A 13246-nucleotide genomic window follows, 5' to 3' on the forward strand; every position below is an offset into this window, starting at 1 on the left:
ATATCGACCCTCAAACGTTATATGGCTAAGCTAATTTGTTCATTTATTTTTAACAAGTATATTTTTCTTTGTAGTTTAAATAAATAAATATTCGGGCTTATTTGGCCTAAAACGAAAGTATAAAAATGAAAATTTAATAATATATTATTTCTATGATCGATGTTTAGTTGAACTGCCTTCTCAATTTGCTACTTGTTAATGAGCTAGCCTTGGTTTGTTTCGGGTTGTGTTTTCATTTCGAAACTAACCTTCAAATATAACTTTACTGTTCTAATCCATAGGCATATAACATATATGGTTTTTTCCATTGACTAATTTTTGGAAGGCATACAATTACAGATTTATTTATTTCTTGCCTTGTAAGTTAGATAACAATCGTCTATCGACCTCAGATAAGATTATATTGTTTCTACGGTGATAGAAGCTATTCCGTTCTTGTACTAGCCTATGAACAAATTTATTCTGTATTTTGAGGACTGTACGATCATTGGTACATCACACAGTGTATATAAAATATTCGATATCTATAATTTTTCAATATATAAAATTTTCTTATATCTAAAATTTTCTTTAAATAAATTCTTTTCTAAAATCTGAACAATTATCACAGGTTTTGATAGCTTCACAATAGTGAGTTTCAAATTCATAAACACATTATATTAATACTGATGCTTGGACTTCCAGTCAATTCAGATTCTACAATTAAAAACCTGTTCAGTCTATCGATTTTGATATGACATACTTTGATCTCAGGATTTATATGAGTTCGGGCTGTGCATGGAAGTAAGCTTCCTACATATATCAAATAATTTATAAAATGTTCTTATGAACTATGTGCTATCACTCACACGTTGTGACTTTTTCTTTAATTTAAGTTAATTTGAATAGCGCTTTTTATTAATTTCCCCACTATATGTAGAAAAGCCTAAAACGAGCTCGTTTGATTTATCACTCACATTAATGACATTCTTGACGGTCTCATGGATTGAATAAATTATTTCCAATAATTAATTAGGCAGGCTCCTTTCGTCTCTGCTGGGCTAACGCGTGGTCCAGATTTCTTATAGATTTCTCTCCGAATTAAGATATATTTATGGAATTGATTATAAATTACTGAGTTCACAGATATTTATAACTATAACATACGCTAAAGGCTAAATAGTCAGAAGTGTGGTGGCTAGTTTGATTATAAAAATAATAATGACAAGATTAGATACGTTTAAATTAACCCCGATCTAGCGTGAAGCTTCACTTGCTTGCTTGATGAGACGACCTTTTTATCTCCTGAACTCAATACAGTGTAACTTATGTATTTGTTTTCCAATAAGGAGCACAACTCTTTACGATTAATGACCGGTGAACTGATTTTCAGGAGTAATTTATCATTTTTCATAATATTATGAGAAAAAAGTTCTAATGATATGTCAAAAGCTATAATAATAATGATAATTATGATAAATTTATAATGATAATGTGATAATGTTATATCATAAGTTATAAATGTTATAAAAGTTATAATAATAATATCGAGTGACCTGGCTGGCTCAGGTCTGGTGTCAGAGTTTTCAGGTCGCAACTGATCAATTTCAGGGCCTCTGACATGACCTAATGACTGCTTTTTAGGCAGCAAGTTATAATGATATGCCAAATATATGCCAAGTATGATTTGATTACTGCCATATCACTGTACTAGCACTAGGTCGATTTGTGCTAGAAGAACAAAAAGCGTCAGTTGTACAATAATTTTGTATTTCCAATCCCAATTAACATATTCTCACGAAATGAAACTTATACTTTTCAGATTTGAGACCTCTTTTGTATTTTGTAACAAATATTATGTGAATTGGTACAGTAGAACGCTTATACTGAAAGACATCAATTTTGTAGGAATATATTCACTCTTGAATACCATAATGAAATATTAAGCAATTTTAAGGAACTACAATTGAATTGAAAATAGAAGGGATTGATTACTTGACTGATAAAATGATGGTTAAATGTAATCATTAATAATTATTCATTCTTCAAAATGTGATGTGACAGAATATTATTGATAATAGTTACATAGGATAAGATACAGTTCAGGTGGTGGAGATAGAAGTTTGGCTTTATTCCCCAAACAGTACAAACTTCGGAACAATCATCCCGAGGTTTCAACCGAATTCTCTTCAAGTTTATATTTCGACAGAAGTAAATATAATCCAATGACAACTTCGTCTCTCAAGATGTCACAGTCGACAATAATTGACAATCGGTGAGACTTTCTCAACAGAAATATAATCAGCGTTCCATAACTGAATTGGCCCAATTTATCCAAGTTATTTCATTTATCTTATTATCTTGTCGATGGCTTCGACGGTATTTCCTGGATTCCAAGTCGAAATCCACATCTTGCCATTGTCTGAAGTTTTCCTTCCATTACAAACTTTTATTATAGAATAGTTGGCGTTTTCGCCAGTAAGAATTTTCAACTTTCGAGAGGAGAGAGATATTTCATTTCTATTACAAGCTGCGAACTTTGGTTTCCCTTCTCCTTTCATCCCAGGAGTTGATTCACGGCAGAAGAAGTTGGACTTGTGAGACTTCTGTTCGACTCTGGGAATCATTTATCACTCATTTGAAGAAATTATTGATGCAGCACAGGTCAAATAGAAGTTGCAGATACACTCGAATACAGACCATGACTTAAAACTTCAATCAAGAAAACTGGGATGCAGAACTGGTATTAAACAAGCTATTCTCATCTGATCGATCGCAAGTTCTGTATTGCGATGAGATGAAGAGTCAATTCTTGAGTAGTATGATTTTGAGAACAATAATGAATCGCATATCACTCCCAAGTAATGATGTCCACTGTTCATTGTCCAGTAAGCTCCTTGTATGTTAGTTATGATGTAAGTGTTGAGGAAGATCAATATGATTCTATAGTATTAGCTATCTAATAATTATGCTATTATTCATGTAGTCACAGAAACAGTGAATGATTTATTGTGATCAGAGTTATTTTATTCCCATTACTTAAATATCATGTTGAGAAAAAATCGTAGAAGTTATGGAGATTGATTCAAGGTCACAGAAAATCCCATTTCATAAATACTTGAATCCCAAAATCCCACTCAATTCTTGAATCGAGTAAAAGTATTAGGATAAAAGGATATTTGTTGAATGACGCAGAAGCATGAGAGGATTGAAGGCTATTGGTGAAGAGCGAAGTATCACATCAAAAGAGAAAATCCGTTGCATTTGGAAAGAGCTGGTGGGAGTTGAAGAAATAAAACCGAGGGCAAAAAGAGTTCCGCGAAAAGATCCCAGATAATCTCCAGATAAAAACCAATCGTTAACGGGAACCGTCCCCTGATCCGCTCAAAGTACTTTTTCTCGACATTTTCCTGTAATAGATTTCTAATGCGACTTTGAAACGCCTCCAAGCTCAATCAACTTTGATTGCTTGATTGAGAAAATCCAATTTCTGCTCATTGAGAGTTGAGGCTGAGCTACAATTGAAATTGAATACGACTCTGAATCCAAGATTTGATACATTAATCTAGAACAGTAGTTTCATAAATATATTATACTTGTGTATAAATATACTTATTTGAGGTATAAACTTCGTATACATCATACTTCAAATACAAAAAACTCATGACTCATTGAGTTAAAAACTCTTCATATTGTGCTAATAAGTTGTTGAACGCAATGAGCGAATAGCTTTATCCTGCTTTTAGAATTAGCTTCATATAGTTTTCGCATGTAAAATAGATTAATGATTTGTGAATATCACTCTATTCTACATACGATCTGTGAAGTCCTTGACAAACAACCAGTAATAAAGAACTGCATACAATCAATCTTTGCTGCCACTAGAATGACGACTTGCAGTCTATATTTATTGTGGAAAATAGAAAACTGTATTTCTTCCCTAATAACTCGACGCTGCACGCTGTATACAGTAGTCCCGTTGAATTTAGGATAGAACCTCAAAATTTTCATGTCCAAAACATCAATTCTTTTAAAGATCACCACTTCAAAAACGGTAGAACTGATTAATTTTCACTAAATTTGAGTATGCATTATTATCAATAGAACACTATATTAACAACACAATATCACAGTGACTCAATGTTTATTCCTGAATTTATCAGAAGACCTTTGATGATCAGAGCTTAGAAAAATTAGATCATAATTAAATATGATACACCAGTACACCAACTTGCTTATCGTTTTTGAAATCAAGTTACAAATGAGAAATCCCTTTATTCTTGGAATGGAATTTTATTATTTGGTCAAGCTAAGAGAACTCTTGTGCAATCCAATTATATTGAGCGAGCAATTCCTGTATATCTGTATATACTTTCATATTTGGTCATTTATATTAATTGGCTATATTTATTTATGGTTATTTATGTCCAACGGATCTCGAAAACGGCTCTAACGATTCACACAAATTTTGGAACATAGTAGGTTTATGATATAAAAATTCGATTGCACTAGGTCTCATCCTTGGGAGAACTCGCTGAACGACATTAAAAGGATAATTCATCCTTTGCTGAAACAGCTGAGACTTTCGTCGTCTATGGATAGTAAAAAAGTGAGTGAGCGAGTGAGTCTGTGGAAAATCAAAATATCGCATCCCCGAAATTCATAAGCTGACGTATAAACAGCTGTAAAATATAAACACGATCATTTTAGAGAATTGTGTTATGTTTATCAATAAATAAAAATAACGAGCGAAGCTCGGTGCCCCGATATTTAACACTTAAAAGAGAAACGCAGCAGAAAAAAAACAACGTATTTATAGTCAACATTGAGTGGGCGAGAATTGTAATCTAATCGAGATTATTTGTCAGAAGAAATGAAAGGTCAAAGGATCGAGGAAAACCATTTTGTTCAGAATCTACCAGAAAGGCTTGTTGAAACACGATGTAAACTTGTTTATTTGTTCAGTAACTTCATTCTGTTCCTAGCTTTATGTAGAATAGGAGGAATGGATATTCCAAGAATCCTGTACTGTTCAAAAGTGACCTAGATGAAAAGAAAACATTCCGGGAAAACCAACTACGAAAAATGTTTTTTCAAGACCGCGGAAATTAGGATATAATGGAGAAAGGATTATATATTTTGTAGATCAAAGGTAAACTGTGGAAAGAGCTTAATGAACATGGCTCTCAAATTCTAGCTGGAAAATGAACTCTGTGAGTTACAATTAGTAATGGCGCTTGTAAGTCTGTTATTGGCCCTTGTAATACGATCCAATAAAGCTATTAACTGTTTATAATGAGGGTAGAAAGTCGAGGAAGTTTCTTTCGCGCCTGATGTATCTGTTCCATTAGCCTTGTTGTTAATAAGCACTCTGCTCGCTATTAGGAAAATATTGTTGAGCACCCATTTTTCCCATCCTTGCGTGGGTATTCAATGCTCACCTCATCGTTAAGCCTGATGTAATGTCAAATATAATAATAAAAAAATGGTTCATCGATTTGAATGGAGTTTAGATGATTCCAGATGCTTCAAACAAATAAATGCAATTTCGTAGAATATTTCAGTATTATGATTGGTTTTATAAGGCTTCGATGCAAGCTTGTTCAAAACAGAGAATGGAAGTTCTCAAATAATCTGAATTCATCTTTGAATTCCTTTAGATCTTGTTCGAAATCTGCACAACTTCCTTTTTTCACAATATTCTAATGACTCATTGTGGTAGCGGACAATGCTCGGATTTACAAGCGAGCATAATCAATCATGTTCATCGTAGGTTTCGATGATGGAGTTTGAACATGTATGCTGACTACTATGTAATATTGTTACATGAGACAACTCAAGAACGCTCCCATGAAAAGTATCATCTTCTCCAGAATTCATCATGATTAGTGGAAAATGAGAAGTAAAACTGACATTTTATTGAAGTTTTGCGTCCTTGCGAGTGAGTGAAAAGAAATAATAATCCATATTGTGGAGGAAAAAAATAATGAAATGGGGTAGAGAGGAAAAAGCAACTGGAATGACTTATGATAATTCATTGGATTGATTAGAATGAACAGTATTCAAAAGATCTGAGTGATGTCGATGACATTGTATAATTACCTACGCTGGTCACTACTTCAAAATTAAGTAACAACAATAACTTTGTCTCTTGTAGGCCATGTTCTTTTTATGAAAGGAGGTTGAAGAAAAAAACGTTGTAGTTTGAAGAAAAACACGTTTTATGATAAAGTATGATTTTTAGTTGAACGAAGAAAGTTGTGACAAAACTCTTTGACATGGAAAATGATACTTTTCAAGACATTTTTTCTCTTGGTTCTCTAATGATTACAAAGCTGCACATTTTCCGTTCTCAGAATTAATCATACTAATTAAATAGGAAGCACTCTTTGATGCCATTAATGAAAATACAGAAAAACAGCCAAACATCCTTTCCGGTTTTTTGCTGGATGATCCCCACATAAGCTTTTTCTTGTGCCTGTGACATGGTATGAGATGATCCATGGAAGGGATTCGAGACCACGACCAGATATAGCGATATCAACATGAAGTTATCACGTCATCTGGCATGTTACTATGATGGAGGATAATCATGATTATTATGGTTATTATGAGTAGTGAGTATGTTTAGCAATCAGATCCTCTTCTCTGAGGAATAGATGTTCTACTCAGAAACAAGACAGTCAAGGTACCCACAAACAACCTGAAATAAATTCTTGATACATTGAAGACAGTGAAACAAAACAAAACAAGCTTGGTTTGTGGTGTCAATGGTTACTGGACTTAATCATAATGATCGACGAATTTTTAGGAATGAAATCTCTATTAATCTCTTCGATTTATTATTAATAAGTAGTTCAAAGTGGCGTTCAACGAGATGTGTGCAAATGTAATCTCAGGGACATAGAAGTAAAATGATCTTATATGAATATTAAAGTGATTGTGAGAATTTCGTATACGAATCCGGAAAAGAGAAAATTATGTTTTATTATCTGATGTTTTTGTATCGCAAGTCTTTTTTCAAGCACATACAACCTTCATTATAAATATAACGAGATGAGTTCTACATATAATTTCCAAATTCAAATGATCATTCCAAAACTATAATATAGCCCTGCACACACACACACATCAATTTTTGTTCGTACGGTTTTTTCCGTCCTTATAAATTCTATTAGACTAGTAGTTCTGTGAACAGTAGACCTCACGCAGTATTCTCATCCACAAGTACCTGATTGAAACTATAGACCTTATGGAATTACAGCAATAGACTGGCTTCTCCACACATCTGTGTAATCACTTGTCAGCTGATTTATGATGAATAATTTTGTAGTCAGATTTTTACTCCAATATTGGCGTATGAAGGAGGCTTCTTTTTCCTTTTATATTATCCTTGAAATGCAAAATTTCCAAAAACTTTGTATATACGTTGACGCGCAATTAAAAAAGGAACATACCTGTCAAATTTCATGAAAATCTATTACCGCATTAGCTGTAAATGCGCAACATATAAACATTTAAACATTTGAACATTAATTAAGAGAAATGCCAAACCGTCGACTTGAATCTTAGACCTCACTTCGCTCGGTCAATTAAACAGATGATGTTTGTTGTCCAGTTGAAGTCCAGTTCAATATGATAGAATTTATTACGTCATTTATGATCATTTGAATGACCGATGGCTGGTTGATGGATATGATGAGAATAATAATAATAATATCGAGTGACCTGACTGGCTCTGGTCTGGTGTCAGGGTTTTCAAATAGCAACTAATCAATTTCAAGGCCTCTGACATTGGATATTGGATATGTTTGTTTCTGCTGCCCAAAGGTTGATGGATACGGATTTTTTTCATGAGAAATTCAATAGAGACTACCTGACGAAGTAATTCCAAACTCATTCAAATTTTTGTACTGTGAACTTTCGCAGCTGCCGGAGGAGAATATAGCGTGGAGGGAAAAATTGGTACATTTCCAGATTCCTAACTTCTCAATTTCCAATTGAATAAATTCAGCATTTCGTTCTGCACTCTCAGTGTTTTCCAGAACTTTTCAATCTCCAATAAAACATAATAACTTTCTCGTTTCCACTACTAACATTCCAACACCACCTTTCCTAACAGCTTCAGGAAGGGACAAAATAAATTGATTAAAAACAGGAATCTCGGTAGAAGATAAATTCTGCTGAAAGTCGCCGAGCTGCAGGTTCAATCGGAGCCACGTGAACTTCATCTCCCGTCAATAAACTCTTATTACGCTGACGTGCAAATAGTCTATTTGTATTTGGCGACCTGCTCGAATTGCACAGTTTATTTATTTGCTCAGTTCAGGGTCAAGGTGGAACGTATTGACTCTTCCAAGTACCAGCAACACAGAAAATTAGTTTTCACGCTTAAATTGAATCCTCTGATAACAGGGTTGACTAATTTTTATTCCAAAACACTTTTTTATCCTTTTTGGAGGAGATCGGAACTATCAAAGTCTGTATATTATCAAGTATTCCTGTTAAGAATCTGCACCTGAGAACACTCAGGGATGATATTTTGATGGGAAAAGATAGAGAGAGTATGTCTAGAGACCAAGAAACCTTTGGGCAGCAGAAACAAGAAATATCCAATCAAATACTTGATCTAATCCTAAAAATTATAGATGATAATTCCAGAAAAATCCAATCTTAAGCTTCAAATGATGAAATTGTAAGATAAATTTAAATTCTTTCATAATGAAAGAAAAATAATGACTTTATAAAAATAAAAATAAAAATAAATCATAATGACTCAGTCAAATTTTTGAATTCTTTCAATTCCGTAACTGCCATAAAGAGTCAAAGCACATATGAAACGTGCTTTCTCGCAGTCAACATAGCTTTGAATAATGTACAAGAGCATTATTCAATCTACAAATTCTCCACATAAAACTTTATCATTTTCTGCATAATCTCATTGGCCTCTGCACTTTGATGGAGGTTCGCTACATCGTGAAGAAAATCCAGTTTGAATTCACGAAATGAAAAATAAACACAGCTCAGTTCCTGCATAAGGTAAGTGGATTTTCTTTGAATATGCCGTGATAAAAGGGCGGGGTGGATAAGTTCAGGCATTCTTACCGTGCGGAAACTCTGACGAATGCCTGTATCAAATATATAAACGGTAGAGAAAGGGTGAGAGAGTGAGTAAGGGTGAGGGTGAGGGTGAGCCTATTGGTACTTACTTCTCAGACGAATAACCTCTAAAAGAGATGTTTAAAACCTCGCTTCAGACTGCTGAGTTTTCAATGCGCCATGAAATAGGAAAATTCAAATACAACGAAAAAGAGGAACCTTGGAATTTTCTCCAGTTGGTGCAGTTTCTGGATGCATTGCTTTTATTTGGCGTATTTATTACCGACGTGATTTTCTTGAAATAGCATCTTCCTTCTTCTTCAGAGACGATTTAACTGAGAAAAATAAATTGAATTTCCTGGACTAAGGAGAATCGTGATCTTCCATGTATTGGTAGAATAACAACATTTTTTTAATAATAATTATTTATTTATTTATCTACATTTAACAATGCACAAATCAAATGCATGATTAGAAAAGGATCAACAGGCCTAGCTCAAAACTGTTCCCTTTGATAGTGGTAAGTCAATGTCTAGAAGGTACATACAACCACAATTTAATAAGTCACATACAACCTCATCAGTCACGAGAAGTTCTAGAGAGAAATGTGTCCCATCAGAGAAAAAAGTGAGAGGGTAATTCAATAAACATCAACAATCACAACAAAACTGAAACTTCTTGAATAATTTGGAGGTCAAGTCAACTTGGATGAAGGGGCAATAATACATAATAACAACAAGCGTTCTATCAAATTTATGTCATCAAAATAACGATCAACATTTTTCACGCAATGTTTTCAACTGGAAACTTACGCTTCCAAAATTGATTGTCTTTCTCAACTAAATGCGTTGATTTGTATCACCGTGACTTATTTCTATAATTGATTGTTAACTCTATGTTCAAGGTTTTTATTCAAGTTATTTCATTATACTATATTTTATTATATACTTCAAGGATCTGAATTTGAGAATTCCTATTATTGAGTTAGTTTCTCTTGTCATTCATCTTCAGCAATTATGGATGAAAAGTTAATGAATAAAGTAAATTCATATGGCTTTTGTTGGTGGAGAGACCCTTGCGGGAAGGTTCCACCTCACCTGAATGTATATCATCTGAGACGTTAATGGGCCTTACGACTGTCATACTTCAGCCGGGACCAACATTTTCACGTGCCCATCGGATAACACGGGGGTGACCTGATCAAAAACTTCCAGGGCCGGTTTCCAAGCACACGATTTAGCCAAGTTGTAGACTCTAAACAGCTGGAGTCAGAGAATTGATTTTCCGAAACGGGGGCGTGGTCGCAGTTTTTATAATAATCTTTGATTTCTCATTTCAATAATTGGAAACGTTTTTCCTTGACGAAATAAAGCATTTCTAAATAATTCAAAATAGCTGAACACTATTTTCTCTTGTTTTTCAAAATTCAATATAAAATCGTTAGTCGTTTTACTGCGACTACGTCCCGTTTTGGAAAGCCAATTTTCTGACTCCAGCTGTTTCAAGTTTAGAACTTGGCTAAATCCCGAGCTCGGAAACCGGCTCATAGTGATTAGCGGGTTTGAACCCGGGATCTCTAGGCCTATGCAAGCATTATATCCACTGGACCACTGGAAAGTTAATGTCACCTTATCATTGAAATAGGATTAAAATACTCTGATAAAAAAACTGAAACAGAGCTAGTATCATTATCACAGTTGAATTATTGATTTTTGTATTAATCAGGCAAACCACAAGAGCAAGGCAATGGATAAAAGAGAGAATGAAAAATCAGACTCAAGTCGAGAGAAATAATGAAGATTGAAGATTGCAGTTGAAAAAGTATAACAGAAGTGACGTGAGAGAGTGAGTTGGGAAATCTCAAGAAGACAGATATCTATTGCGAGCGCTTGAGGGAGAACGAACGTCGAAGCTGCCTTCAACTGACATTATACTCTTCATTGTGATATCGATATTATTTTTCTTCTCACCTCTAAGAAACACAATAGGATTGACGTGGAAATATTGTGACAACTTGAAAAAATTGCCAGGCTGTAGCTACAAGATCGCTATGCCTCAACTGCAAGGATGAAGGTTGAACTATCCTCTATTGTCACTTTCTGATCTAGAGAGTACTAAGAATTCAGTTTCAAAGCCATAGAAGGAGCGTGTGAAATTCAACTCTAAGGAAAGCTACTGACTTCAAGTGTATCCTGTTTCGATGTTGCAACCTTGCAGCATTCCTTCCATTATACCCTTCAATTCTTGAAGGGTTAAAAAGTAAGTATTGAGAGCAAATCACTTTCAAACATGTTTAATATTTGCGGGAACGAATTATCATGATTTTAATTTCCATAAATAATGTACACGAATTCTTGTGTTGTTATTACAGCCTAATTTGAGGGGAATATTACACTAAAAACTTACAAGAACTTTTCAAATTTGATATGCTGTTGTCTTAATTTGAAACAAGTAGATAGCCCGTGCTTTCCACTGGGATAAGTTTGTGTTGTAAGATGTTCGAGAAACATAGAAAATAATAATAATTCTTCATTATTCTGTCATAATTACGTGGATAATCCTCATCAGAGTTGAAAATTACTAGCAAAAAAAGAGTTTCATTGGTCTTGAACTCACAACATTCTCTTCGTGAGTCTCGCTTGCTACCAATGAAGCTACCACAATCAAGTTATCACTTGGAAAAAGCTCTATTTGGTTAGACTTTTATAGTAACGTAAACTTTGAATCACAAAATGAATAAATTGGTTTTAATTTTAAATTAGAATTAATAATAATTTTACAAGTTATATCCTTTGAAACAGGCACAGGTGTGGACGCTTAATCCTGGAAAGAAGAATAAGAAGAAATCAGAATAATTTGATTGATAGCAATAAAAATAAGTATATCCATCCTCAGTAAATTGAAAATCTTAAAATTGCAAGTTAATCACTTCATTAGTTTGTAAGTGATAATGTGTCATTCGTATATCTATCTCCTATCTCCTGTCCCGTACATGTTTTAGCCCAATCATTTCCTTATTAATTACATACTTCAGTTCTATTCTATTGTAGTGTCAATTATCACAGATGAACTAAATCTATAGATTTCGTTTCTCTATGGAATTATTGAATTCAAATGTGACTAATATAACCCATATTTTGGACTCTTGTACGGATTAGAGTAGGAACAGTTCTATGATCTAGACTGTTCATCCGCTCTGCAATTATTATAAATGTACTCAATGTAAATGTAACAAATAAATGAGTTTGAATACATAAAATAATAGATAAATGAATGTTTATTTCCCAAAAAATAGAACTACAACATCAATTACACAAAAATATTAGATAAATTACAATATTACATACAATAGTTAGTTACAAAAATTCTTATAATGTGTCCTCTACTTGTTTAGTTTTTTCTGTGTGGAAATTGACCTACTCCACTATGGCGTACCATGTTCTAGAGTAGGTTTTGTTAGTTTTTTGTGCGTATTATTAATTAGTTAGTGTTTAGTAAGTCATTAGTGGTTAGTTGTTTGAAATAATGTTTTCTATGTTCTGTCTTCCTTTGCTCATCAACCAATTGTGTACTATTGTTTTGAACTTCCTAGGATGATTAATCTGTTTAAAGTTTGCAGGAAGTAGATTATATAATGTTGTGCTAAATGATTAAAATGTCTGTGGTATAGTGCATTCCTTGCAACACTGGTGATGAGAAGATTTCTGTATCTGGTGTTGTGGTTATGGTTTCTAGTTTGACATGTTGTTGGGTTCTTGTGTAATCTGCATAGTATCTCCTTGGAGTAAAGCTGTCTTGGATCCATCACGTCAAACTCATTGAATAGCTGGTCTGATGAATGTACATAGGATGAACAAACAAATCTTGATTCATATCTTAATCAATACAATAAACAATCTCAGGTGATGAACTTTGAGTCCCAACAATGAAATTCATCAATGAATTAGCAAGACTCAGTGAATACTGGAGAGACTTTGTCAGTAGGTTTTCTATCTCAGAGCACTCACAACACAATAACCAAGGTAGGCGTATGCGGAGAAAGGTCCGGAGTAGCGAGAGAGAATTTTGCAAACAGGAAGGAGTTTCCCTTCCTAATTTCCTTGAGGGATTTCGTTTGACTCATCAGTATGATGTCTAGTGGAAAGAAAGAAGAGCCGTCCTTGTAATT

The sequence above is a fragment of the Nilaparvata lugens genome, chromosome 8 (genome assembly GCF_014356525.2).
Source record: "Nilaparvata lugens isolate BPH chromosome 8, ASM1435652v1, whole genome shotgun sequence".
Lineage (NCBI taxonomy): Eukaryota > Metazoa > Arthropoda > Insecta > Hemiptera > Delphacidae > Nilaparvata > Nilaparvata lugens.